The 24,675-nt window shown below is 43.7% G+C and overlaps 3 long non-coding RNA genes across 3 annotated transcripts in view; all 3 read left to right on the top strand.

Moving 5' to 3' along the window:
* The first annotated feature begins 1,074 nt into the window (after positions 1-1,074).
* Positions 1,075-2,790, top strand: LOC141560220 (uncharacterized). The gene is made up of 2 exons (XR_012487657.1): positions 1,075-1,783; positions 2,546-2,790. It is a non-coding gene; the product is annotated as an uncharacterized LOC141560220 (long non-coding RNA).
* Positions 2,791-4,437: 1,647 nt separating this feature from the next.
* Positions 4,438-13,507, top strand: LOC141560218 (uncharacterized). The gene is made up of 4 exons (XR_012487656.1): positions 4,438-5,180; positions 5,974-6,039; positions 7,295-7,611; positions 10,398-13,507. It is a non-coding gene; the product is annotated as an uncharacterized LOC141560218 (long non-coding RNA).
* Positions 13,508-18,289: 4,782 nt separating this feature from the next.
* LOC141560217 (uncharacterized) overlaps positions 18,290-24,675 on the top strand; it is a 15,107-nt gene continuing 8,721 nt past the window's right edge. The window contains exons 1-3 of the long non-coding RNA XR_012487655.1: positions 18,290-18,459; positions 20,109-20,363; positions 21,379-21,669. This is a non-coding gene — a long non-coding RNA (uncharacterized LOC141560217). The remainder of the gene's footprint in view (positions 18,460-20,108; positions 20,364-21,378; positions 21,670-24,675) is intronic.

The raw sequence follows: 24,675 nt of genomic DNA, 5'->3' as shown, positions 1-24,675 counted from the left end.
AGAGCAGGGAGTCGTGGCGTTTAGGTCCCAGGTACTGTGGCCCTGTGGACATTTGGCTGGAGGTCAAGATCAGCTTAGAGATGACAGCAATGTTCATTGGAACCAGTGATATCAATGGTGAGACTGAGAAGGGGACAGTGGAGGGCAGGGTTCGGAGCCTGGGCTCTGGCTTTTCAAAATAGATTGGGGGAATTTTCCCTTTTGAATTTTGTGCATTAAAATGGGATTCTCTGAAGGGACATGGCCATCTCATTGCTGGCTATAGATCTGTGCGTGTAGATGGGTGTATCATAACTGGAAATGTAGTGTGTACACATGCACGCCTATGTAATACCATAGGAGGGGCTTTTCAAGGAAACTGGGGCCCAGCTCAAGGACAGGTGACAGTGAAAGGTCGCGGAGCAGGCTCCTCACTTGTTTGAGAGGGAATAGGGTCTCTCAAGGGAGTTCCAGGACACAGCTTAGCTTGAGCGCACGAAAAGGGCTGGAGCAAAGGAGGAAGATAAAGCTGCAGAAAGGTTTTGGGTGTAGTATTCTACAGCAAAATAAGTTTACCCCAGCTGCTGAGGTCATATAGATATGCATGTGTATAGAGGATCAGAGTCAGGGCCAGAAAGTGCCTTAGAAATCATCTCATCTGGGGTTTCTTAATCCTTTGTGTCCCTGGCTCCCTTTAGTAATCAGTCCGGTAAAGCCCGTGGACCCTTCTCAGGATCAGGATTTTAAATCTAAAATAAAATACAAAGGAAACCAATTATGTTGAAATAACAATGATCAGAAAAACAATTTTGTTTTGTTTTTTTATATTCACAGTCCTCAGGGAAAGAAGCCCTGATTTCTGGGCCATCCCCCTCTTCAATTTACAGATGAGGAAACTGAGGTCGTCCAGAAAGGTGAAGCAGTTTGCTCATGGTTACTCCGGTAGAATATGACCAAGCTGGGACATGAAGCAGGAACTGGCTGTGGCTGCTCTCTGCCCTGGAACAACTGTCCCCCCCAGGGCTGGGACCGGAGGTCTTTGAGGACAGGGACCAGTCGGTGTTTGTCAGTGCTTGGTCCATAGTAGGTGGCTAATAAAGGCTTTCGGGTGGGCTGATTGGACAAGTATGGACAGAGTATGAGCATGAGGAGCATCGAGAAGTCCTGCGACCTGGCTGGGATTTGCAGGATTTGCAATCTATGAATTCCAGGATTTAGCTTAGAATGACTTCTGACTAGTTTGGACAATGAAATCTACCCTCCAAGCTTAAGAAATAATTCTGCCCCAGTTCTGAGCAAGGGATACATAAATCCATGAGGAGCTATTTCTGCTGAATTTGCTATTTGTACTGCTTGCCATTCACTCCCAATTTCCCAGGCAATTAGTCCCTCTTAAGTGAGGTAGCCAAGCCACTTGACATTGCTCACCTAGAAAATGAGGAGTTTGAGCTAGGTCACCTCCGAGTCCTTTCCAACCTGATGGGTTCAATGGGCACCAACTGTCTCAAAGAAATCGCATGGGCTTGTGGAGAACTGCTGAGGGAAAGATCAGGGAAGTCCTCATGGAGGGAGGGGCCACATGCACTAAGAGAAGGAAGACTGGGCGGCAGGTAGGTTGGAGCCAGGACACAGAGGGCCATGCTTGCCAAGCCCAGATGACATGTTTGTTTTTACCTTAGAGGCCAGTGGGAGCCACAGAAGACTTCTGAGTAGACGAGTGACCTGGGCCTTCTGGCAGCTGAGTGAGGAAGCAGGAGCAACAGGAGGTGGGGAGCTCAAACTGGAAGCTATTACCACAGTCTAGGTGAGAGGAATTGGAGATCTGAATCAGGGTGGGATGTGAGAAGAGAGACTGGAGGGAAGAATGATAAATGTTTTTTGTTTTTGTTTTTGTTTTTTTCAAATTTTAGTAGATATTTTTATATCAGTTTTGGAATTTCTCTGTCCCATCCCTTGCTTTTTCTCAGTTTCTTGTTTCTTTTGTCTCTGTCTCTACCTCTGTCTCTGTTTCCTGTTTCTCTCTTTCTGCATCTCTGTGTCTCTGTCTTCTCTTTCTTTTTCTTTTTCTCTTCTCTCAGTGTGTCTCTGTTCCTCTGTCTGTGTGTGTGTGTGTCTCTATCTCTGTTTCTGTCTCTCTGCATCTCTGTCTGTCTGTGCTCTGTCTTCTCTTTATCTTTTTCTTTCTCTTTCTCTGTGTTCTCTGTCTCTGTTCCCTGTCTATGTGTGTGTTTCTGTCTATCTCTGTTTCTGCCTCTGCATCTCTCGTGTGTCTCTGTGTCTGTCTTTCTGCTGTCTTCTCTTTCTCTTTTTCTCTCTGTTTCTGTCTCTGAGTGTGTCTCTGTGTCTCTGTCTCTGCTCTGTTTTTCTCTCTCTGTTTCTGTCTGTGTCTCTGTCTCTCTCTCCTGCCTCAACAAGACAGCCCTTATATAAAGAAGAAAGAGGGGGGGAAAGCAGTTTAATAGCGAAGATGCATCAATGCTGACAGTCTCTGCCGTTCTCCCCAGCGGTCCCTCCCCTCTCCTCCATGGCCATCATTCTAATACAGGATTTCTCCTTTTCCTCACAGACCTTTCCATTTTCAGCGAACATTACACATCTGCTGGGCTGTGGAACAGAGAGAGACATGTCAGTAAGCACGGCTCCTGCCCGAAGAAGCCCAGTCCCTTGTGGGGAGCTTTCCTAGATTGGTTGGTGCAGGGAATGCCTTTCGCTGTAGCGAGAGCTTGCCTAGGTTTTGTCAGAAGCGTTTAACAAAGTCACGTTTCCTGGGTGAACAAGATGCAAATAAAGGCACTTGCATTTGTTTTGGGGAAGATGGCATCAAAAGGGCTTGAATGACCAGTCCCCCAAAAAGGCGTCCAAGATGAGCGGTCTCTGAGTGGAACCAAGGGATTGGCTCCATGTTATGTAACTTTATTTTATTATTATTATTATCATTGTTTTTTTGGTTGAGACAAATTGAGATTAAGTGACTTGCTTGGGATCCTGCAGCTAGGAAATGTGTCTGAGGTCAGATTTGAACCCAGGTCCTCCTGACTTCAGTGCTGGTGCTCTATTCACTGCACCACTCAGCTGCCCCTATGTTATGTAACTTTAAAAAAAAATCAGCGAAGGTACAGAAACCCTAAGTGTCAAATTGGGATTTGTTCACTGTGTGAGCAGTGCAATATGGCAGCCAAAACCACTAATGAGACAGACTCACAGCAGGAGCTCTGATGGACAGCCCCTCTGCCCTCCTCTGACCTCGCCTGGCATTCTGGGAGCCATTCTGGGACAATGTGGGCTCTAGGGGGAGGGGAGAGTTCTCTGTCAGGATTTCTCGTGGGGTTTAGAGTGATCAGGGACACTGAACATTGCAAGGAGGGCAGCTGCCGCCTCCCCCTTTCAGCTGCTGGGACTATTAATGCACTTCTTCTTGCAGAGCCACAATCTGCCCCTGGACTTCCTACTCCACTGCAATTGTTTCGTGCCTAAGAACAAGCCGAAACTCTCCTGCCTGGTATACGTTCCTCTAATAGCTGAAGGCAGCCAGATCCCCCCCTTCCGTGGACTCTCTCTCTCCCCTCCAGGCTGGACGTCCAGTTCCTGAGACAATGCTCCTGTGCTTTCTCCTGGGCTCACTCTTGACTGCTCTCTTCTGGGCACGCTTGCTTGTCAAAGTTGCCCCGAATGGTCAGGGGAGGTCAGAGGAGGGACCAGTAGTGGGGCTGCTCAGCCTCAGGTGGATCCCCTATTTCATCCTTACTCTGATCAGGATTTCTCTGCTGTCAGAGTGATTATTGAAATCTCTCCTATGGACCAGGGGCTGCTAGGGGCTGAGCACACCCCAAAATCTTGCCCTCTGGAGTTTGCCTTGTCTCAGGGAAAATAACCGATAAGCAGAGAGACAGATACACAGTAGGTACAAAATAACCATGCTTCTCTTCCCCTAACTACCCCCCCCATCATCATCTTCTTCTTCTTCTTCTTCTTCTTCTTCTTCTTCTTCTTCTTCTTCTTCTTCTTCTTCTTCTTCTTCTTCTTCTTCTTCTTCTTCTTCTTCTTCTTCTTCTTCTTCTTCTTCTTCTTCTTCTTCTTCTTCTTCTTCTTCTTCTTCTTCTTCTTCTTCTTCTTCTTTCTTCTTCTTCTTCTTCTTTCTTCTTCTTCTTCTTCTTCTTCTTCTTCTTCTTCTTCTTCTTCTTCTTGTTCTTCTTCTTGTTCTTCTTCTTCTTGTTCTTCTTCTTGTTCTTCTTCTTCTTGTTCTTCTTGTTCTTCTTGTTCTTCTTGTTCTTCTTGTTCTTGTTCTTGTTCTTCTTCTTCTTCTTCTTCTTCTTCTTCTTCTTCTTCTTCTTCTTCTTCTTCTTCTTCTTCTTCTTCTTCTTCTTCTTCTTCTTCTTCTTCTTCTTCTTCTTCTTCTTCTTCTTCTTCTTCTCTCTCTCTCTCTCTCTCTCTCTCTCTCCTTTCTCTTTCCCTCTGTCTCTCTCTGTCCCTCTGTCTGTCTCTCTCTCTCTCTTGGTCTCTGTCTCTGCCTCTTTCTGTCTATCTCTCTCTCACACACACACACACACACACACACACACACACACACACACCCTGAGGGCACCTTCCTCTTCTCATTTCCTCTTTTAATGCAAAGGCCCCAATGCCACATTCTTCCCACAACCCCCTTGGGCTCTTATCATCTCCTGACTGCTTTCAACCCATTTCTCAGCCCAGTTCTGCAGCCCCTGCTTAGGAGGAGTCTCTTTCAGAGCTGTGAGCGCCAGCACTCTCCTTTTCCTCCCCAGCCCCCTGTTAACCAACAAATTAATGGATAGATGAGCATTCTCAAAATCCTAATCCATTGCCAGACACTAAGTTGGGGTGCAAGGCCCCGATGGAGCACAGCTCCTGCCCTCAAGAGACTTAGCCTGGAATAGAAGCCATTTTTTAAGGAAAAGATGGGAGGGATCTTGCAGGCAGGAGCACGACATCTATGTCTCTTTCCCCTTCTCTCCCTGTAGCTGCCCAAACTCTGCCTTTGCCTTCCCCAGGAACCTTCAAGGCTCAGAACCCTCATTCCCATCACCCTGGCCGCTAATAATTTGGAGATTCCGTGTCCCAAACTCTCCTCCTGCCCCAGGATGTGATCAGCTAATCAGTGAGAAGATGGGAAGGGCTGAATGAGGACCAAATGTGTTTGTACTTTAACTTTGCTCTTCAGTTCTTTCTCCTGTGCCATGGTGAGAACTCCCGGCACCAGTCGGTGGGAGAGGAGGGGTTTGGGCTAGGGAGTGGCCAGAAGTATCTCCTGAGGCTTGGGGCCCCGCCATGGGAGCGCCTTCCTTCCGGGACAAGGCCCTTGCCGCCTCTCAAGGCCTGCTCCAAGGGGCCCTCATATTTCTGGTTGCACCTTTTCCATAAATTCTCATCCCCACGTGTAATAAGCAGAAGGAGCCACTGGGGGTCAGTCTTGTTACACTGGATAGAGATGCTGGGAAGTAACCCAGCCATTTCTGAGACTCCATGGTGGCTGCCTGCCACACTGGGACCACAGGGGGCCCAGATTTCTGGGGTCTTCCTTCTGAAAGAAAGAAATGGAAGCAGAGCTGGTCTTGGTTAGAGAAACACACACTCACACACACACAGAAAGATACATATATGTGTGTGTGTGTATATGTGGGTATATATAAATATAAATATAAATATAAATATAAATATAAATATAAATATGTATGTATTCTAAGTAGCCTCTATACATATACAATCCGTGTGAGTTTTGTATACTAAGGTCAGATTTGTATTTGAAAACAAACTTAGATGTCAGAATAGATAGATGTAGCCACATAAACAGGTATCTAATACATGTATGTATTCAGAGTGTATGTGCCCACATGGGATGGTGTGTGAGTGTGAGTGTGAGTGTGAGTGTGAGTGTGTGTGTGTGTCTTTTCCTGAATTAAACTAAAAGAGGAAAGTCCTTGGAGTCACCGCGCCTGGATTCACTCTCCCGCTATAATTGACTTCTTTTTCCAGATCCTGGAACCTGAGCCACCCCCTGCTCCATAACTCTTGTCCCCCTGACTCTGGTGCCACGTCTGTGTAAGGAAAGACATTTTATTGTTTAAAAATGACAATGTTTTGAAAGAGTGGGATGGTTTTGGTGTAAAGGAAGCACTTAGGAGATATTTATTCATTTCTTCGTGACCTTGACTTTGGGACTACTAATGAGCATATTTATCTGAGCCTCCACCAGGACAGTCCTGCTCCCAGTGATTTATTTGGGGTCAAAAGAGGCTAGCCCATTGATGCAGGCCAACTACGGAGGCTCCTCCATCTCGAAGGGAAGAGAAATAGCTAGAATGCTTGATAAACATCTGCCAATATAGCTCTGGGAACTAAGAGAATTCCAAATCCCACTAACACCTTCTCTGCTCATCCTAGATCAATCATTTGGGAAAAGACCCTGCTCTCTCCAGATCCACTTTCTTCTAAAACTACATGGCTCCCACTGTCTGTTGCTGAGACCGTGCACATTAGTGCACGTCCATTAGTGTTCAGCTGCCTGGGCTGGACTGATTTCCTGGGACTCCACTCCCTTCCCCAGGACTGATTTTTTTGCCTTCCTGCATCAGCCAGGCTGAAGCTCCCCCCGGGACATGGCTAAAAGTTGTGGAATCAGGCAGCCCTGGTGCAATCTTCCCTCTTCCTCATACTGGCTACACTGGAGAAGGAAATGGCAAAACTTTCCCATATCTTTGCCAAGAGCACCCATGGCCAGCAGAGGCGTGCTACTGTCTGTGGGGTAACAAGGAGCCGGACAGGACTGAGCACAAAGGTTCCTGCCCCTTCTGCTCCTAATACCTATATATATATATATATATATATATATATATTTTTTTTTTTTTTAATTTTTTTTTTTTTTTTGGCTTTTGACTTTAAGTGACTTGCCCAGGGTCACACAGCTAGGAAGTGTTAAGTGTCTGAGACCAGATTGAACTCAGGTCCTCCTGACTTCAGGGCTAGTGCTCTATCCACTGCCCCTACATGATCTTGAAGGAGTCCCTTAAACTATCCTTGCCTCCATCAGTTAAAACTATAAGTGACAAGTTGTTGATATCAATTAATCAAATCTAGCAGCATTTATTAAGTATTCACTATGGAATGCTAGGGATTATTGTAGGTAATGGAGTAGGCATTGGTGGAGGGGTTTCCACACTGGGAGGGGCACAAGCTGATGGAATCAAGTCCAATGATAAATACAATAATAATTGACTAGACACTAGATTCCCACCTGACAGCATTTTAGCATTAACCAATCACTTCAGCATGGGCGATGGCTCTTTCTGTTTTGTAGATAGCAAGGGATTTGTTCTGGGATCCGACCAGGCAGCAGGTTCTGGGCTTTTTGTGGGCTCCTCTGCCCCCCATTCCCCCTGGGCAGGCCCTATCCAGATGTGGAGGCGAGGAAGGGATCATGGGAGTCCGTGCTCAGGGTCATTCTCCAAAGTACTTCTTGTCTTCCCACACTGCACGAGGAGGTGTCCGGGTTCATGGTGTCTGGGACAGAAGGGAACGTCACAACGATTCTCTGGTTCCGAACCCCCCGGAGAGAACATGGCATTCGGTGCTCAGGTCTCGGTGAACTATTACAAGCGTCACAGGCCGTTCCAGGTTGGTCATTAATGCAGAGTTTATGTTCTCCCTTCTTGGAAGCAGCCCTGATTGGGAGGGGGGGAACGAGTGAAGGGGCTGCCTTAAAGGCTTGCTAACCACTAGGTGACACTGCTAACCACAGAATCTCCTACAAGAATTCCTAGAGGAAAGCCAGTGGGTGAGGGAAGGCCCCTATCAGCCATGGAAGGCTGCCTGGGCCTGTGAGCCAGCAAGGGGAAAGGCGCTGGCCCCGTGGCCAGGGGGGGCCTGGGCTGAATCTTGATCCTTGCTGGGGCTGTGACCAAGAGGAAGCCTCCGTCTCCAGCCTCAGGAGCTTTCTCTGTTAATATCAGAAGCAAAAAGCTTATGGCATCAGCTGTCCGGGTTGTCATGAGGATGGAACACAGTTGCATATCTAACCCGCCTTCCATGGCAGTTCCCCGTTAGAGAGGCTCCCCAGGGCTCCTTTGCCTGGATAGTTTAAAAATAACTACCTGCTGTGGATGCATTTTCCCATTGGAGCCTCATTTTTACAACTGGAGAAACTGAGGCCTGGAGACCACTTAGGCCAAATGTTGCTTTGTCATTTAAGCACTCACTGAGTCAGGCCCGTCCCTAAACCCAAAGCAGCCTTTTTTTGAGGAGGGGGGGGTGTTAGCAGGTATATTAAGACGTGATTGACACTCAGGCCAGTCCCGACTCCAAGAACAGGGCTCTGTCTACCAGCCACAACTGGATAAGTGCTTCCTCTTGAGTGAAGGAGTTGAGAGAGCCGGATAAACTAAAAACCATTTATGAAACTGCCCCGAGTCATGGATTCCTCCATCTCAGACCTGCTCGTTGAGGGCAGTGAACCGGGTAATGGGAACATTCTCTGAAAGTCTGTGTGCCAATTACAGAAAGGCCAGATCTTGGGAAAGCCTTTGCCCCTCATGGGGGGAGGGAAGAGTTAACTTAGATTTGCTAAAGCTCGTAGAAAAGCCAAGGCTTCTCACCTGTGCATGGAGATGGCCTTCAGGCCTGACTCTGTGGTGGGCCCGCCATCTTTACTATTGGGATGACGATGTCTGTGGACTGGCTAGGACTATCCCAAAGGAGCTTGAGCTCCCCGAAATCTCCCTTGGAAACTCCCATGGTTGCTCCTGGAAGGCAAAGACTGGGTTGGTTCCCAGCACCTTTGTAATGCCTGGCTCACAGTAGGACTCTTTACAAATCCTTGTAGAATGGAAGCGACAGCCTTGGCAGGAAAAGGGCAGAAGAAGCCCATCCAGCTGGTTTGGAGCCATGAAAATCACAGTGAGACTGTCCTCGGCTTTCCTGGCTCAGGAAAGGATCCTTTTTCAGGACAACCAGGAGAGGAACCAGCCTTCTGTGGGCTCTTGTTCAATCCTTTGCCCCAGCCCTCTCTGTTTGGGGCCTCTGCTCATCATGGCCTCTTTTTCTAGAATGAAGACTGCTCCCTGCCTCCCTCTCCCATTGCCATCTGTTGAGATGCTTCCCTTATTTCAAGGTCCAATTTTGTCATCTGGCCAAAGGGCCCCGGGGATTATGGGTAGCTCAGCCTGATTGTTCCGACCCGTGTAGACAAGAAAGGGCCCCAGGGATTATGGGTAGCTCAGCCTGATTGTTCTGACCAGTGTAGACAAGACCTTGGCCTGTGTGGTCTTGATAACCAAGAACAAAGGGAGCTCTGTAAGCGAATGATCCATTCGCAGCCATGTGTGAATTGGGTGGCTGATTGAGCAGAAGTCTTGGAGACCTTCCATCTCTGGCCTGGGCTGGCTCCGAGGCGACAAAGAGAACTTTCTGTTTTCTAAAGAAAACTTTCCATTTGCCAGTGGGGAACTCAGCCCAGGGTTTTGGGGCAGGGCCAAGCTGAATGGGGATGGGGGGGCTGAGGAAAGTTAAATTACGCATCCCTGTCCCCGCTCACAAACGTGCACAGCCATGACATTTTTAGGTCACACATGAAGCCTTGCTGAAAGGGACATCAGGGAAAGCTTTAAGGGGGAAAGACAAGGGGATGGTGATGTCACCAAAACGCAGGCTGCAGCCAGCAGGGAATTCTAGGAAATCAACATGGCCCCAGGGATCACCATATTGTAGACTTAAAGCTGAAAAGCGCTGCAGATGATCTCTCTTCTAACCTAATTTCATTTGACATAAAAGGAAACTGAGGTACAGAGAGGCTAAAATGAGCAACACAGGATCTCTCATAGGTAGAAAGTGGTTGAACCAGGACTTGAACCCAAGACCAAGACTCCAAATTTGCCCCCTCTTCTATTGCAATATTTTAAAGGATTCACCTCTTATTTAGAGATCTGGTTTATGCAGGTGAAATTCATTTGTTTTATTACTACTTTATTCTTTCCTCCTTCCCTTTGGTTTAAGATCTTTCTTCCAAAGTCCAGAGCCCTGAACAATCCCCACAAAGGGTCTCCAAGAAGCTTTGGGATGGACCCCAGTAAGCTCTCAGAGGAAGGGCCGTAGAACTATGGATGTGAAACTGGAAGTAGCTCTAGAGATCAGTCAGTCCCAAGTTTTACAGATAGGGAAACCAAGGCCGGTGATCATCCTGCCTTGTCACCTTGCTTGCCTCACCCCTGCCATAGTGAAGATGGACACAGGGAAGATTCCTGTTATTCTTCAGCTTTCTTTTACATAAGTCTCTGCAGCCCCAGCTTCCCACAAGAGGCCTTTTGGGAGCTATTGGGCCAATGTCTCCTTGCATCCCTCGAGTGAATGTCTCTTTCCAACCTCTCCAGACAGAAAGTGACTCATTACTATCTGTCTGCTCTCTGCAGGATCTGGAAATGTGGCTTCTACTCATGTCAGCCCTTTTTGAAAGGAATTGAAAGAGTCAAAAGGCAGGCAGAGGGACACGGAGAGAAATAGAAGAATAAAAGCACAGAGATGTAGAGAAACAGAGAAGTGTGTAATCGGTGCTATGAAAAGAAATGATTGTCTCCTGAGGGCTCCGAGAAGAAATACTATGGCTAACATCTCCTCCCGTGGCCCTTCTGGGGTTCCTCACCCTCACTTCAGAAAATGAATGGTTTCCACTGGAAAAAATCACAGGGTGAGTTCAGGTTGTTTCATGAACTCCACCGGAAGCTCTCTCCCTGATCTGTCTAATTTCTTTCTTCTTTGAGGGCAAATCTAGGAAAAATACCCCTAGGTATGTGACCCATGTTCACTTCAGCAAAACCTTTCCAGAATAGGTAAGAGTGCGCATTAACTCTGGTTTCTCTGCCAAATAAACAGGTCAAATAATTTGACTCTGCTTATTATGTGTGGGTGAGCACTGACCATAGAGTGGAAGCCTTGAGTTCAAATCATACCTTGGCTAGGTGGGCGCTAATTCAACTAGAGGACCTTAGGCAAGTAAGAACTTCTCTTGGCTTTATCTGTGTAGTTAGAATTGCAAAAGACCCCTTCCTCTGGGTGCAAGCCTAAGTACTTGTTTAAGGAGGGGGGAAAGGGAATGAATTTATTCCTTTCTCTCATATAGTTAAGGTAGAATTTTTTGAAAAGTAGCTGAGAACAAATGATGAGAAGAGCACAAGACATAACAGTTCTACAAAAAGGCAAGGAACAGGGAATCCAAGAGGTCCGTGAAAGAGCCAGCAACCACCATTAATGGAGAGTCAGAATAGTTGAAGAGCAACATGGTGAGGGTCCAATAGGTGGGCAGAGAATCTTCATGGAAGTTGCCCCTGGCATGCCCTGAAAAGGATCATATGGGTCCCTTGGGGAGGCTGGAGATAGATCCAAGAAAATGGAACAAGAGCTCCCTTCATTTTCTATGGACTTGGACTGGAGGTTTTTTTGTGTGTTTTTAATGGAAAAATTAAACTTAATCTCTGTTTTTGAAACCTTAAGAACCTGAGTGCTTGTAAGAGGAACCTAGTGACCACCCTTTGTGAAGAATAGATGATGAAGTAAATTCCTAGGTTTTATGTGATTGGGAGCAATGAGCCATGGAAGGAAGGAAATAGGCCCATAATAAGCACCTACTGTGCACTGAGCTAAGCACTTTACATATATCATCTCATTTAATCCTCACAATTTTGGTATGTTATTATCCCTATTTTGTAAAGGAAGAAATGAGTCAGGCTTCAGTTCAGTGATTGGCCCAGCTAGTAAGTATCTAAACCTTCCTGATTCCTGGTCTAGTACTTTTTACACTATGGCATCCACTAATTGCACAGACTACATTTGAGCTGCTTGTGTCTGCAGTCAGCCTCTTGATGCTGGAGTAGACTTTCTGGGATGCCATAATTCTGTGGGATGCCAATGTAAGGGCTGACTCTTCCTCTAGCTCCTGCCTCCATCCCTCTTGGCCCTGATCACGAAAACCAGGTAAGAACTATAGGATTTCTGTGACTTTCTTTGTGTGTCTGGTCCAGCTGTCTGTGCAGTTATTGGGTAACTAGCCGAGATAATAAAGCATCGATCGCTAGATAAGGTTGTCCGTCTATGCTTAACCTGTGAGAATGAGCTAGCTGTGTTATCATTTCACTCAGGTCTCCAGATGACATCAGGAATCAGAAGCAGCAGTTTTGGCCACTTTGTTGATAAAGGAGTTTGTTTTATTTACTTGTTCAGGGACATGTGAGAATGGCACAGAGGCAAGGGATGGAGGTGGGGATATGAATTTGGAACCAGAAGGCATGAGTTCAAATTCCACTTTTAGCTGTGTAACTTTGGATAAATCACTTCAAAACTCTCCAGGTCTCATTTTCTCTAAGTAAGACAAGGGAGCACTGATGGACCTTGCTGTTTTCCATCAGTTCTGAGCTGTAATTCTGTGAGGAAACCTTCTCAGTTGGGAAACTCAGGACACAAAAAACCAGTTTTAAGGTTGATGTGTTAAGGTTCTGTGACCTCCTAGCTTGCCCTCTCCACAGTTCCCTTCAGCATCATTCACACTGATTTCATCAAAGCAGAGGCGATATATGACAGCCAATAGAAGTTACCATTCCCCCAAACAGTGGAAAGACCAGATCAACAAAATTTCTGTCTGCTAATTATTGTGCCAGACCTAGGAGGGTGAGAGGAGACCAAGAAACAAGGGAGATGAAGTGAAAATGGAAGAAAAGACTCAGGAGAGCAGCTGTGGCTTCTATCACGTCCAACCTCAAGAAGGGAGGGAAGTGGGTAGGGTAGAATTGCTGCATAATAATTCATCATAATCTGGAAACTCCTGAAGCAGATGGGAAATGTCCCTTGATCAGATGATGTTCTTTTTGTTTGTTTAGTGTTTTTTTTTTCCTCAATTACATGTAAAAACAAAATTTTTAGCTTTTTATTTTCAAAATACATGCATGGATAGTTTTCAATATTTGCCCTTGCAAAACCTTGTGTTCCAATTTTTTTCTCCCTCCCTTCCTCCCACCCTCTCCACTAGACAACAAGTAATCCATATATGTTTGACATGAGTAAATCTTCTAAATATATCTCCACAGTGATCATGCCACACACAAAAAATCAGATAAAAAAGGAAAAAAATGAGAAAGAAAACAAAAAGCAAGCAAACAACAAAAACGTGAAAATACCATGTTGTGATCTACACTCAGTCCCCACAGTCTTCTCTCCGGGCGTGGATGGCTCTCTTCATCACAAGATCACTGGAACTGGCCTGAATCACCTCCCTGTGGAAAAGAGCCATCCATCACAGTTGATTATAATATAATTTTGTTGCTGTGTATAATGTTCTCTTGGTTCTACTCACTTCACTTAACATCAGTTCCTGTAAGTCTCTCCAGGTCTCTCTGAAATCAGCCTATTGATAATTTCTTATAGAACAATAATATTCCATAACATTCATATACAACAATTTACCCAACCATTCTCCAACTGATGGGCATTCCTTCAGTTTCCATTTTCTTGCCACTACAAAACGGGCTGCCACAAACAATAAAGACAAATTTTAATACTTGTTTTTAAAACTTTGAGTTCCAAATTCATTCCCTTCCTCTCTTCTCACCCCCCTCAGAGAAGGCAAGTAATTTAATATAGGGTATATGTGTGTAGGCACATAAAACATATTTAAATATTAGTCATGTTGTGAAAGAGAAAACAGACAAAAAAGCCTCAAGAAAAATAAAGTTTAAAAAGAATGCGTCAAATTTATTTCTCTGGAGATGGATAGCATTTTTCATTATAAATTTTTCAAAATTGTCTAGATTGTTGAAAATAGCTAAATTATTTACAGATGATCCTCTTACACTTATTGTTACTATTGTTAACTGTATTTCCCTCGACCCTATTTCCCTCCTGTTTATTCTATTTTCTCTCTCTTACCTTTCATCTTGTTCTTCCTCAAAAATGTTTTGCTTATGACTAGCACTTTCTTCAATCTGCCCTCCTTAACCTGGGAACTCTGAAATTTGGCTATAATATTACTGGGAATTTTCATTTTGGGATCTCTTTCAGAATGTGATTAGTGGATTATTACAATTTATATTTTACTTTCTGGTTCTAGATTCTCAGGGAATAATTTTTCTTGATAATTCCTTGAAAGATGGTCTTCAGACTCTCTCTCTTTCTCTCTCTCTCTCTCTCTCTCTCTCTCTCTCTCTCTCTCTCTCTCTCTCTCTCTCTATACAATAATTAAATTATCTCTTCTGTACCTATTTTCTAGGTCAGTTGTTTTTCCAATGAGCTATTTCACATTATCTTTTATTTTTTTCATTCTTTGATTTTGTTTTATTGTATCTTTATTTCTCATAAAGTTATTAGTTTCTATTAGCTAAATTCTATTTTTTTCCCTGAGGTAACTGGAGTTAAGTGACTTGCCCAGGGTCACACAGCCAGGATGTGTTAAGTGTCTAAGGCTAGATTTGAACTCAGGTCTTCCTGACTTCAGGGCTAGTGCTCTATCCACTACACCAACTAACTACTCCTAAATTCTAATTTTAAAAGAATTTTCTTCAGTGAGCTTTTGTGCCTCTTTTTCCATTTAGCCAGTTCTACTTCTTAAGGCATTTTTTCCTTCAGTGAATTGTTGTGCCTCTTTTTTCCATCTTGCCAATTTTGCTTTTCAAAGCATTCTTCTTATTGGTTTCATGCTCCTCTTTGTCCAGTTAATCTATTCTATTTTGTAAGGTGTTATTTTCTTCAATATCTTTTGTGTCTCCTTTACTAAGCTGTTGATGATTTTTTCATTAATTTCTTTCATTGCTTTCCTTTCTCTTCTCAATTTTTCTTCTCTTTCTCTTATTCAATTTTCAAAATTCTTTTTAAGCTCTTCTATGGCCTGAAACCAATTCACTTTTTTTCTTGGAAGCTTTGGATGTTAAAGCTTTGAATTTGTTGTCTTCTGAGTGTTTTCATCTTCTTGTCACCCTAATCTTTTTCTGTTGTTTTCTCATTTCCCCCCCCCCAGTCTATTTCTTGACTTTAAACTTTTTTTTTTTTTAAATGGGGCTCCAATTCCAGAGTAGAGAGAGCACTGTCCTAGGCTTCAAGGTTTTGTGCAGTATTTTTCATAGATACTTCTAGAATCCTGTAAGTGTTCAATTCTTCCAAGGTGGTATGACCTGATGAGAGGTATGTGCACTACTCTTCTTGCCTGTGCTCTGATCTGTGAGTGACCACACTCTCTTCAGCCCTGGAACTGTGAGAAAGGTCCCTGTCTAATATGGCTACAAGCTTTGGCGTGCAAGTGTTCTTCCTTGCCTTGAGACTGCCATCCAAGACTGTGACCCACATTTGAGTATGGGCAAAACAACAGGTTCCTGCCTCAGTGTTAGCAAAGAGACCCTTGTAATCTCCTCCTGACTAATTGTTCAATTCTTTATTTTCTGTGGGCTGGGAGTTCTGAAAGCAGAGGCTCCCAAGGCGGGCTCCTGGTTTTCTGGGGTTTGGTCTACACTGGCACAGCCTTCCCTGGACTGTGCTCTACTCCTACCCCAGGTGACAGATCTTTCCTGCTGATTTTCTAACTTGTCTTTGGCTGGAAAATTATTTGGCCCCATCCTTTTGTGTTGTCCGTTGCTCCAGGAATTGTTCTATGAAATTATTTAAAAGTATTTGGAGGGATTTAAGGAAGATGTCAGATGAGTTGTTGCCTTTTCTCCGCCATCTTGGTTCCATCTTCCCAGATGCTGTTCTTTATTTTGCTGCTGTTGCGGTTTGTGATTATTCAGAAGCAATAAAGTACAAGCATAGAGAGTGATCCTGAAAAAAGTCAAGAACTGATTTAAAATCCTGCCCTGACACATCCTGTCTGCCTGATCCTGGGCAAATCATCTAACCTTCTAGTGCCCCCTATCCACTTTCTAAAATGGTCAATTGTAGAATTGCCTTAGTAGGAGTTTTCTTATCAGATGTTCCCTATGCTGAAGAAAACCTAGGTTTATACCACCATGTACACACATGTCTAATATCCAATATCCCATTTCCAATCTGTTGTCAAGGTCTGTCAATTTCCCTTCTGCAACATTTCCTTTAGATTTCACCTGTGTAACATCTCTTGCCGATTTCACTTTAGTAATATTTCTTGTAGATTTCACCTTGGGAGTTCTTGGGTCGATTTCATCTCTCTAACCACTTATGTAGATTCCGCCAATGCACCATGTCTCATAGATGTCACTTTTGCAGAATCTCTTGTCAATTTCCCCTTTGTGACTTCTCTTGGTGGTTTCACTTTTGCAGCCTCTCTCTGAATTGCCTCCGCCCTGCTGTGGATCTTCATAATCTCATGTCTGGACTATTTCAAGGGGGGGGGGGGAGGAGAAGCTCCCTGCCTCATGTTTCTCTCTGCGTCATTCCATCCTCCATTCGGCCACTAAAATGATTTTCCTAAAGCTAAAATCTGACCGTGTCACTCACCTACTTAATAAACTCATGTAGCTTCCTACAGCAGCGGGCCTCCAGGATCAAAGAGAAAAAGCCTTTCCCTGGCATTCAAAGCCCTTTACAACCTTTCTGGTCCTTTTATATCTTACTCCCCTTCGTATTTTTGATCCAATGGCACTGGGCTCCTGGATGTTTCATAAGGAAAACTCCATTTCTCAGCTCCAGGCATTTTCTCTGACTGTTCCTGATGCCTGGAATGCTCTCCTTCCTCATTTCCATCTCCATTTATTTACTTCAAATCCCTAAAATTTTACCTTTTACAAGAAGTCTTTCCCAACCCTTCTTAACCCCAGTGCTTTCTTTCTTTTAATCTCTTAATTATTCTATCCTTGTTGTCTGCACTTATTGTTGGCCTGTTGTCTCCCCCTCTGGATTGTAAATTTCCTTCTCCCTCTTTTTATATTCCCAGTATAGAGCACAATGTTTAGCCAATAATAAACCCTTAAAAATGACTGATTATACACATATTAACACAATACATGCATATACATTTATAAGTATGTATCTATAATTGCATTTATATGGTACTTTAAGGTTTACAAAATGTTTTACAAATATATCTTATTTCTCCCTCTTTGTCCAACAGTGGAAGGTCAAGTGCTATTATAATCTCCATTTTACAATTTAGAAAACTGAGGCAGACAGAAATTAAGTGATTTGCCCAGGGTCATACAGATAGTCACTATATATGTATATGTGTATATAATTATGGTTGAAAGAGCCCTATTCCTTTAGGAAAGCTGGAGAAGCCAACCAAAATGTTCTCTATTAATAGTCAGGAGGCTCAATTTACTTCTTTGGAAGGATGATGCCAGTTATTTTCCAAAGTGAGTTGTAATCTTACAAAAAAAGTGTGTGTGTGTGTGTGTGTGTGTGTGTGTGTGTATAACTTTTGAGGCTTTTCAGAGTTTCCTGCACACAGAAAGGACTTGTACAGAATTGAACTGAACTGTCTGTGAATTGAACTGAATGTCATCAACAGCCACCATCCCAACCACAAAGAGGCTGGCTTGAGATAGTCTCTGTAGTGAGAGTGAACCTAAAGATCTAGCAAAGTAAAGATATTCACCTCCCCTTCACCCCAGCTCATGAGGAGATATTTGGGGACCCCCAAGTTCCTAATATGAAGGCACGTAGTGAAGATGAATCCACAGTCAAGCACAGTCTCATTGGAGGGAATATGGCAAAAGACAGTTATGTTTTGAAAGTGATCACCTATGTGCAAGATACAGTGTTTAGCACTAGGAAATAAGAGGCAAAACACGTGTCTGCCCTGGAGAAGCTCATATTTCAGGGGGGAGGTAGCACACAAGTAAGTAGGTACCTACAAGACACATATGGAGTAGATGAAAGGTAATCTGAGTGGGGAAGGGCCCAGCAGCTGGGGGAGAGAAGGACAAGCAGAGGCCTCGGGCAGGAAGGTTTTTAAGAGAAGTACAGAAGGAAGCCTGGGAAACAAAGAGGCAGAGGCAAGGACTTCAGGAATTCCACCCTTGGTATTGGTCTCCAGACATATCACTCACTCCTTCCTACCACCAGAAAACCCAGAAGTCCCAAATCAGCAGCAGTAGTTGCTCCCATGTTGCTCTCTTATAGGTCAGAAAGTCCATCCCAAGGTCAATGGGACATGCAACATGCAGATCTTGTCCTTTCTCTTCTATCATGTGACTTTTTTTTTAATTTTATATATATATATATATATTTTATAATATTATCCCTTGTATTCATTTTTCCAAATTACCCCCCCTCCCTCTATTCCCTCCCCCCGACGACAGGCAATACCATACATTTTACATGTGTTACAATATAGTCTAGGTACAATACATATCATGTGACTTTTTTTCACTTGTTCCTTCTCCAAAATATCTCCAGAGATAAAGGGGAAGGAATGTCCACTCTCCCACCTTACCATCATCAGAAGCCATCCTACCAGGTCCTTTTCCCCCTCTAAATCATTATCACTTCAGGCCTGGAGGAAAATAAGAATTCAAAGAGACAAAGGTAAAGTATATATATATATGTAAAGTCTTCTGTCTGCTTTGCCCACGGCATGGATATATATTACATGTAAAATGATTTTTCAGGCTCTTCCAAGGCTAAATCTCTAATACTCTTGATTATATATGTGTATATATTATCATATACATATTATATGTAATATATACATATTATACACATATGATACATATATTATATATATGTGTACATACATAGAAATAGGAATATATATGTATGTGTGGTATAGATTTTTAAGACCAGAAAGTTGCAGAATCTTGGACTTTTGAGCAGGGAAGAACTTCTATAGCCATCACTCAACCTGTCATTGAAGCCTGAGAAAAAGGTTTCTCATTTCCCCTGAGATGGTAGGGGAAAGATCAAAGGCTCCCAGGAGTCATTTCACTGGGAACCCTAAGTAGTACAGGGAGAACCCAGAGCTGAGTGCTTCAAGTTTTCAGGCCAGAAAGGACAACAAAGCAATGGGGACACAAACCAAACCAAGTCAGATAAGACAAATTAGGGAATAGACTGGTCTCTGTAGAGAGGATTTTCTAGCTTTTCAAAGGAACACAGAGATTTGCTGCCCTTAGCAAAGTGTACCAGGAACATTAGGCTGAGGAGGCCTCCCTGTCCCGGAGAACTGAAGGACACAGAAGTTAAACTTTAAGAGGAAAAGATTTGTCTTCTTAATGAAACTGCACTAGAACTGCAGGGAGAAAATGAGGGGAGGGAAGGCAGTCAATCCCATGCCTCTCAAAATGCTTGTGCAATTAGCATGCAGGTGGAGGGGGCACAGGGCAGCAAAGTGGCACAGCAGGTAAAGGTGCCAGTTCTGAAGTCACACTCGTCTTTGTGAGTTCAACTCTGGCCTCAGACGCTGAATAGCTGGTGACCCTGGGCAAGTCACTTAGCCCTCTTTGCCTCAGTTTCCTCATCTATAAAATGAGCTGGAGAAGAAAATGGCAAATCACTTCAGTATCTTTGCCAAGAATAATCCAAATGAGTTCAGAATAGACAGATATGACTCATGTGTAAGTCTAAAGAAGGTAATGAAGTTATATTGGAAAAATGGGGGGGGGGATCAGGAGACCTGAATTCAAACCCTGGATCTCACACCTAATTATTGTGTGATGCTGAGAAAGTTTACTTCTCTCAGCTCAATTTCAACTGTAAAATGGAACTAACAAGAAAGAGAGGAGCTAAAATATCTCTTTTTTATTATTGAATGTAAAGTTTTTGAGAAGCGGTTTGGGTTTTTGGTTTTCTTTTTTGATTCCCAACATCAAGTTCCATGCCTGGCATTCAGTAGGTACTTACTAAGCACTTTTGTGGTTGCTTGATTGGTGAATCAATTGGTCAAGGGGTCAGAACCAATAGACACTGAATGTTTTCCATATTGTCAGACAAAGTCTCCATCTTGGTAGGATCCATTAGCTGTTCTTTGTTGGAGACAGAGCAGGAAATAATCATGGTTTAAAAAACAAGACATCCACACAACTTGTTTTAAATGTAAAGGACCACAAAATGAAACATAGCTCCCAATATTTGCCCCCTGGTCCCCCTGGAACTGTTGGGAGGAAAAGCCCTTAAAGAAATAGACTTTGATTAAGGAGAAAAACAGCCTCACAACAAGCTCTATCTTCCTTTATTAGATGGCTGAGAATCAATGAATCCTGTTTTCTCAGAGGATTTTTAAAGATTCAAAATCACGAAACCAGCACATTCCCCAGCATGGTGTGGAGTCAGGCGAATCCCAGAATATCTCATTGTGGTGTAGAAGTGCCTCGAGTTCTCTGTCAAAGAGAAAGCCTTTCCATCTCCTATCAGGCTGAAAAGAGGTCTCCAAGTCACGGCCCAGTGGCTGACCCTGTGTCCGTCATATGAGAAATAGCTGCTCAGTCTCCCAGGTTTGCAATCTCAGCGTCACTCACCCTCCAAGCCTGGTCATTCGACCTTTCTACCTTTAAACATCTCTGAGAGCTTGTTACTGCTCAGTCAGCTATTGCCCTACTTCAGACCCTTGGTACCTCTTGATTGGACTCTTGAAACAGCCTCCTAATGGATTTTCCTGCCTGTCTGACTTCTTCTAACGGCTGCCAATGATTTCAGCATGTCACCCCCTCACCCTGTCCCTCTGTTCATTAAGATCCAGAGGTTCTCTTGCACATAAGAGAACCTCTTTATAAAGGCTTGTTTCCCACCTCATCTATTGCTCCTTCCCCCTACTCTGGCCCAACTATCCTGACTTTCTTGCTGTTGCTCACACATGATGCTCCATGTCCTGCTCCTTTGGATTTTTGCTGGCAGTCCCCCACACCTGCCTTGTTCTTCCTCAACTGAACCTTGTAGAATTCTTTTATTTCCCTCAAGAAAACCTAGATACCACCTTCTGCATCAAGGGTTTTTAACCTACAACTCATGAATTTGTTTTGATAACTATTTTAATATAATTTCCTTTTAAATTTTATTTTATATTCATTGAAAAAATATTTTGAGAAGGGGTTCATAGGCTCCCTCAGGCTATGAAAGGGGGAAAGGTTAAGAACTTCTGGTGAACATGAAGCCTTTCCTGATTCTTCCCATCCCAGCTAATAGTGCTCTCCTTCCCCAAATGATCTTTTGAATTTTGCATTTATTTTTAATGTATTTAGATTTGTACATGTTGTCTTTACCATAAAATGGTTCGGGCAAGCTTCCTTTTTGTCTGTTTTTCCAATGCTGTTTCTAATCCAAGTTAGGCTTTGAATTTTGCATTTATTTATTATGTATTTATATTTATACATGCCGTCTTTACCATAAAATGGTCTGGGCAAGCTTCCTTTTTGTCTGTATTTCCAATGCTGTTTCTAATCCTAACTTGGCATATAATTGCTGATTGAGAAATGCTTGTTAAGTGACCCCGTGAGGGTCTTCTGGTCACAGCAACTTAGGAAGACCTGGACTCGGCTTCAGGAGGGAGTACCCAGGTACAAAACCAGCGAGCCTTGGAGCGTTTCCCAAGCCCATCACGGGCGGGAAAAGAAAAGAACACGAGAGCCTTTGAGTTTCAAGGCATCTCCCAGATGGAGGCCGGGCCATCCATCTGACTGACGAGGACACTCAGGCCCGAAAAGAATTGTCTTGCCCCTGGTCACGTGTGTCAGAGCTTGGACTGGAACCTGATGTACCGTTTTCTCTCTGGCACAACTTCCTCCCACGCAGAAGGATGCAAAGGTGAACTGAAGGCCCCATCCTGGACTGCTGGCCAGCTCCCAGATCACTGAGCGGAGCAAAATGTGCTCAGCTTTTGGCCCTGCTCAGACCCCCTCCCAACTTTTTGTGTAACCTCTTCTACAGAAGTGCTTCCAAGCCTCCCTTGGCACATTCTCAGATCCAAGGCTTAACTTGTGTCTTCGGCTTCACAGGCTCTTTGTCTGTGGCTCTTCACCCCCCTTTTTTTGCCGGCTACTAACTGGTTAATAGACCCCAGCTCTTGACCCTTTTTAAATGAGTTGCCATCGAGAAGTAAAGAGCAGAGGCTTTGGATGACCTTGGATCCGGTCACTTAATTTCCCCAAGCCTCAGTTTACTCATCTGTAAACTGAAGGAGTTTGAAATGATCTCTAAGGGGCTGAACTGGGATTATGTTTGGAGAAGATGGCAATTCCCAGGATTACCCATTCTAAGTCCTTAATTCTAAGGCTTTTGGTTGGACACATTGGTCATGGTGCTGGCCATGGGACAAAGCCATTCTCCTCTAGGGCCTCTTGACTCAGGCTGCCATGCTTCCTCCCCCACCCCCCACCCCTGGCTGGTTTGTTCTTCCCCAGCCCGGCCTTTCAGCCCTGACTCAGAAGTGGGGAAAAAGGGGCATTTTTTTTTAGTAGAATGAAAGGAAGCAAAGAGGTTGGACTGTTTGCCCAAAGTCAACGTTAACAGGCACTTGGGACAAGTCAAAGTAAGGGAATAGCTGGATAGTTCAGTAAAATAGAAAAGTGACCCATGGAGAAAGCAGAGGATCACAAATGAATGAGTGAATAAGGGGTTCAAGCACTTACTATGGGCCACAAATAAGGAACTAAGACAGCCCCTGGCCTTGAGGAGCTTGTATTCTTTTTTTTTTCTTTTCTTAAAATTATAGCTTTTTATTTACAAGATATATGCATGGGTAATTTTACAGCACTGACAATTGCCAAGGCTTTTGTTCCAATTTTTCCCCTGCTTCCCCTCACCCCTTCCCCTAGAGGGTTGACCAATGCATATTACATATATTAAAGTATAAATTAAATATAATATATGTATACATGGAGGGCTTATATTCTAATGAGGGGGGGATGCACATATGAAAAGTTTTCCTGCTAGTGAGTTGGAAATTCCCATGGTCCTTAGGGTCATTTTCACTGATAATATCCCACCATTTTCTGATGTTGAACCATTTGATGGAGCCCCAGATTTTGGTGCCAAAAACCTTTTTTCTGGCTCTTCAGTAGCTGTGTCTCGGTGACAATGGCCAGGGATTATAGGCTCAGCAGCAACTTCCCAGGAGGAGGACCAGGTGCCCTGGGCTGCAGGGCTGGCTGCTCTCAAGGCTCTTGAACTCAGGGTCCTGACTGTCTGGGATCTGGGAGAAGCTGACCAAAGAGAGAGGGGCTGGCTGGCTTTACCTGGCACATACTGCCTCCGGTCTTTCCCCAGGGTCCCCTGCTGCTCAAGCAGGGTCTGTGGTGGGTAATGGGGGAGAATGATGGCCCCTTTTCCACATGTTATTGTTGGGAGAGCTGGACTTGGATTAAATGGTGGTCTGCAGAGGTCAGGATGTTTCCCAGGTCTCTTTTGGTGGCAGTTGATCAGTGTTCCTGGCTGATAGGGATGAGGAAGCCTAGATATGGGGCCTTGAAGGACATTTTGCCAATAGGAAACTGAGGACAAAACGATGAAATGATGTACCACGCAGGGAGTGTCTTAGTATAGTCTAGAGATTCATAAACCAGATTTCAGCAGGTACATCAAGGCAATCATAACTTCCCTGGCTTGTGGCTGGTTATTTTTGTAACTTCTAGAAGTATTTTTAGGCAGGAAAATGCTTTGACATCCTCATTTAACAATTCCCAATCAGTGGGACAGCAAATTCATGTTTACTTCTGACATCTAAAAGGCAAGCGGAGGAAAGGACTGAGGATAGACTCAGAGCATGTTGCAGAGGAAAGAAGGGAAAGGAACACATTCATTAAGCACCTACTATGTGCCAGGCACTGTGCTAAGAGTTAGACAAATATCCCCATACAACCCTGGCAGGTAGGTGCTATTATTATCCCCATTTTATAGATTAGAAAATCGAGACAGAAGTTGCCCAGGGTCATACAGCTAGTGTATGATTCTAGGCCCAATGCTCTGTCCACCAATGGAGAAGCTCAATTTGTAGTTTAAAAAAACAACAACCCCAAAATCTTAAATTTACTCAACAGTTCTGTTTACTAACTGAATTATCCAAATTGCTTTGTGTTTCTGAGCCTCAGTTTCCTGACCTATAAATCTATAAAATAAAAGAATTAGATTAGATGATTTTATATATTTGTCCACTTTGGCTCTGAGAACTATGGGTTAGGATGATCTTCACCAGCAACAAGCTGCAGTGGGGAAGGTGTAGATTAAAAGTCTGGAGAGATCTGCGTGGGGGGAAGAGTCAGATTCCTCCTCTGTAAAATGAAGGCCGTTGTTCTTTTTTTTTTTTTTTTTTTTTTTTTTAATTTTTTATTTTATTTTATAATTATAACATTTTTTGACAGTACATATGCATGGGTAATTTTTTACAACATTATCCCTTGCACTTACTTCTATTTAGATTTTTTCCCTTCCTCCCCCAACCCCCTCCCCCAGATGGCAAGCAGTCTTATATATGTTAAATATATTACAGTATAATTTAGATACAATATATGTGTGTAGAACCGAATTTTTTGTTGCACAGGAAGAATTGGATTCAGAAGGTAAAAATAACAGTTTACATTCATTTCCCAGTGTTCCTTTTCTGGATGTAGCTGGTTCTGTCCATCATTAATCAATTGGAATTGGATTAGCTCTTCTCTATGTTGAAGAAATCCACTTCCATCAGCATACATCCTCGTACAGTATCATTGTTGAAGTGTATAATGATCTTCTGGTTCTGCTCGTTTCACTCAGCATCAGTTGATGTAAGTCTCTCCAAGCCTCTCTGTATTTCTCCTGTTGGTCATTTCTTATAGA

The sequence above is a fragment of the Sminthopsis crassicaudata genome, chromosome 3 (genome assembly GCF_048593235.1).
Source record: "Sminthopsis crassicaudata isolate SCR6 chromosome 3, ASM4859323v1, whole genome shotgun sequence".
Classification (NCBI taxonomy): Eukaryota; Metazoa; Chordata; class Mammalia; order Dasyuromorphia; family Dasyuridae; genus Sminthopsis; species Sminthopsis crassicaudata.
This window is presented reverse-complemented; position numbering and strand designations above follow the sequence as displayed.